Consider the following 4,586-nt stretch of genomic DNA (forward strand, 5'->3'; position numbering starts at 1 on the left):
CCAGAGAAGCAGGGCTGACTAACTCACTGTCATCGGGGATGGACTCAAATATCACCTCCTGGGGAGAAATTTCCTTTGCACCCCTTTTAAAAGAGCAATCCACCTGACCTCACCCACCACCAACTCACCATTACTCTTACCTACTTTCTTTTCCTCTGTTGCATTTATCCACATCTGCTTGCTGAATAAAAGTCACCCATTAAATATTTATGGAGTAAATCACTAACTCAATGAATGAATATATATCGCTCTCTTTGAAACAAGGTTGTCACTCTAAGATGTGTAGAAACGTCACCATCAAAAAACAAATTTAGAGCAAGATGTAATATATGACCATGGTTGCTGTGAAAATTAAAGATTTAAATCAGACTCTACACCAGAATACGTTAAACTCAAATACTCAACTACATGTAAACGTTCCTTTATGCACAGATTGTCAGGAAGGGGTAATAGGCTTAGGCTATCAAAAGTCAAAACACATTCTTACTCATAGTTGACCAAGAAAATACTTCACATCTGAAGGAAGGAGCAAGCAGTAACTTACGATTCTTGGTAGGTGTCCTTCCAACTAGTGCCATGTGTCTTATACAGTCATGCAGAACCTCTCCCAAGTCTCCTTGCCTTTTCCCTTTCCAATCAGCTTCATTCGGTGTCTCAGTTTAATTACTCTAAATTTACTCATTTTCCAGTATATGTTGTTTCCCGGCTTACCTCTCAAGTCCGTATACTAGCAAGTCTGTTTTGGATTCTCACATTATTCAACCTGGGAAAATCACGAGAAAAACAATCTTTTATCCAGATAATGTTCATTTCTCCCACCTAAATTATTCCTTCTCTGTCATCAGTTTTAACTGGGCTTTATTAACTCTAATCCACTTGAAGTATTATTGACAATGATAAGAATGTTTAACTTTTTGATACCCGTCCATGAAATACTTGCATAGCAACAAAGCCTCAAAATCTCTCCCTTGTCAGAATGGACATGAGAATTGGGTTTCAAAATCTGAAATTTTACCCATAGACCCATGCCCTCTGTGTAATCTTTCTGATGTATGATAAGGTTTGCCTATCATAGTCAACAAAGTGCTCGGTTACCATCAAATGTATTAACTAGATTTCGACCTTGGTTTCTATACGACAAAAATAATACATACTTTATTAGGGAAAAAAGATGCTTCTAAAAAGTTCTCTTAATTGACAGTCTTCTGCATCCTGAATGTTATCAGATGAAAACAGCACGTATTTCTGCCATTGTTATACATCTATAATCAATGTCAAAATGTGCTTTAGTTTCTTGTCTGTAACAAATTACCACAGACTGGGTGGCTTAAAAACAACAGAAACACATTATCTCACATTCCTGAATGAAGAAGTCCAAAATCAGTATCAATGGGCCAAAATCAAGGTGTTGGCAGGACCGTGCTCAACCTGGAGGGTCTAGGGGAGAAAGTGTTCTTGCCTCTGCTGACTTCTGCTGGCAATCCTTGCCTTGTGGCTGCATCACTCCAACCTCTGCCCCCGTCTTCACATCATCTTCTCCTCTTTGGTTTGTGTGTATATCTATATCTATACTCTAGAACACTATCTCTTTTACATAATACTTAATGGATTGGGCATAGTATCTGCTTTTCACAGAGTAGGATCTTTCTCTGCCTACAGAGTAGGGTAAACTATACAACTTTTGTTTCTCTACTATTTTTTCTTCTATCAATAACCTCTAAAACAATCTCTGGAGTTGAAACATTTATTTATCTCCACAGAACATCCAGTTTAGAGTTTTGGTAATCCAAATATGCTTGGGTGCAGCCTAAACAGTTGACGCTAGACTGCTATCCATACTCTCCACTTTGAAGGAAGTGACCCGTTGCCTGCAATGCCTTCTTTTACTAAATATGGTGTCAGGAGAGCTATGCCTGTAGAATATAACTTTTGTATCTCTTTTGCTTAACCAAGATTTATATTTCATAAACAAAGTATGGTCCAACGACACAGTAACCCCATGCTGTCTTACAGTCTCCATCTTGTGGTTTATTGAATTATTACCTTCCATCTATCAAAGGGTTTGTCATACCTTTTAAAGATGTATTTATACTAGCTTAGTTCAATTCCAAACCTGTGACCTTGATATTTTCAAGTAAACAATAGAATTAGATAGAGTTAGATTGACAAATGCTACAACACTTCTTCTATAGTAGGCTTCCTGATGTATTACTTTAGGAAGACCTGACAAACATAAAGGACTTCAAGGATATTGTTCGTATTCTATTTCTTTAGCTGAGTGGTGAGCAACTTAGTGTTTATTTTATTTGTGTTCTCTCCCTGTATATAGGTACTCTATACCTGGTTTCACATGTATAATACCTGTCATAATTTTGTAAAATAAAGTTAATACACAGTTTAAAAGGGTGCATTAACTAGGCATATAGCCAAGGGGAAAAGCCCAACAATCTTGATAGGCCCAACAGTGTCACGTTTATTAGACATTCCTGAGGATACAGGACTCTGTGGGGATTCTCAACACCGTCAGCTCTGACAGCTTGGACACTTTATAACAGTAGTTCCTGTCAGATTTTTCTCCATGGCTTTTTCATCTTTTCCTATGCTGATTCTTTGTTTAAACTGTTTCTTTTATGCCTATTCTCTCATTTCTTTTAAAAAAAAATTCATGAAAATCAAGCTAGAGGAAAAGAGTAAACAACCATTATTAGAAGTGTGTGAAAAACTTCTATGGATGTCTCAGGTAAGGCAGAGGAAAAGCTTTTTTCTCCTATTTAATAATGTCTCAATAATACACGTTTCTATTCATTTTAGTGGTAAGATATTTATGGGTAAAAAAATATTGCTAAGTTCTAAATGTTCATTTTTCGATTTGCTAATCTTTCTAAACAAATATATTGAAAAACTTTGGAAAGTTTATAAAAATTATGAAAGGTTGAATTTAGTTTAAAAACTATCAAAGATTTTAAATGATATCTTTTTCATAATGTATAGTGATGTTTATTCAGAATTTTATTCTTGATAACATTTTGAGGTTAAAAGCACACAGGGCGAATGCTATTCAAGAAATAATGCCTCTGTTTGCAAAGAGAGGTAAACTCTTTTGAGAAGGATGTATCAATGGCAGAAAGAGGGTGGAGAAAATTTTATCAATAGGTTCCCTTCTGAGGGAGAGAAGGAACTCAGATATGACATAGCGTTTTAAATAATTTAAAATTAATTTGATATTAAAACCAATTAAAAAAACCCTTGCTTCTCTTTTGGCTTTTTGCCATATCTTCTAATCTTAATCTTTATAGGTTTTTATTTACTTTTTCATCTGCCCTAAAATAAATGGTATATGAATAGAGTAACTTTTACGTTTGTTGGAGGCTGTATCACATTGAGATTTAGCAAAGTTATGACAAATTCTAATTAAAAGATTATGTTTGGGTGATCAATTACATAACTGAGGGATTATGGGATATGGACTAGCCTTTCTGGGTTAGATCCTACTACCTCATACCTGCCATCTTACTAAGGGTAAGGAAATAGAAAATGTGGAAATTTTCTGTCGTTCATTTTCTTCATCTGTTAAATAATGATAATAATAGTAATCTGTAACTGGAACATTTATTGTCAGAAGTCAGTGATATATTTCTTTATTACCTTTATAGAAATTCCTCATGAATATGTTATAAAAATTGTTAAGGATTAGAATTTACATAGGATTGAATAGTAATTTCCTGATATGTTGATCATTAATTTTTATTAGTGGAACACAATATAATCAGTAATTTTTATTATTGCAACACATGCGTTCTTGAGAGTTAATATCACCTACAAAGAAGAAAAAATTTGGTCTCCAGGTGTAAAAAATCTTATCCTCTTTATGTAGGAAGCACAACTATACATATGATATGTAAACAGATGCACAGTATACTCTTGGCATTAAAATTTGATGAGATTATATTAATAAAAAATGCCTTGAGTCATCTTGTGGGAAGAGTGATAATGAAAAAAAGTTGAGAACCACTAGCGTAACACAAGGCAAAGTAAAGAAATAGAAAGCTTTTAGAACTGGACATATAAAAGGCAAAATTTCTATTTTTATTAATTATTCAACACAAACAATACACTAGTGAATAAAATGAGTCTCCAGAGTTCTGCACATGTTGCAAACAGAAGTGCACTGACTATTTTTTCTCTCTGTTCAATAATGTATAGATGGTGAACAGCTTTGGAATAGAGAGTGTCTGCCTTCCAAGCAAAGGACCAATATACTTGCTTCGAGTTCTTCCCTGTACTGCAACCTACTGTATGTGCATGTGTCACCTGGCAGTTTTGGTTTCATTCCATGAATATTGGGGCACAGAAACTTGGTGTCATTTAAGAAATGGTTGATTCTATAGCTACTGATCTTACTGTGAATAATAAAATCCTTTTATCTTTGACACAGATGTCTCATGTCTTCTGCTAGCATCCATGATTCTGGGACTGACAAACTCATTAGCTTATATGTAGAGTAAAATCTCAGACCTTTTAATTCTTATCAACTGTAAGAATTTAATTGTAGAAACGTACTTTCAAATTGCTTATAGTGTGAAAAA

This window comes from Balaenoptera physalus (genome assembly GCF_965194825.1).
Source record: "Balaenoptera physalus genome assembly, chromosome: 5".
Taxonomy (NCBI): domain Eukaryota; kingdom Metazoa; phylum Chordata; class Mammalia; order Artiodactyla; family Balaenopteridae; genus Balaenoptera; species Balaenoptera physalus.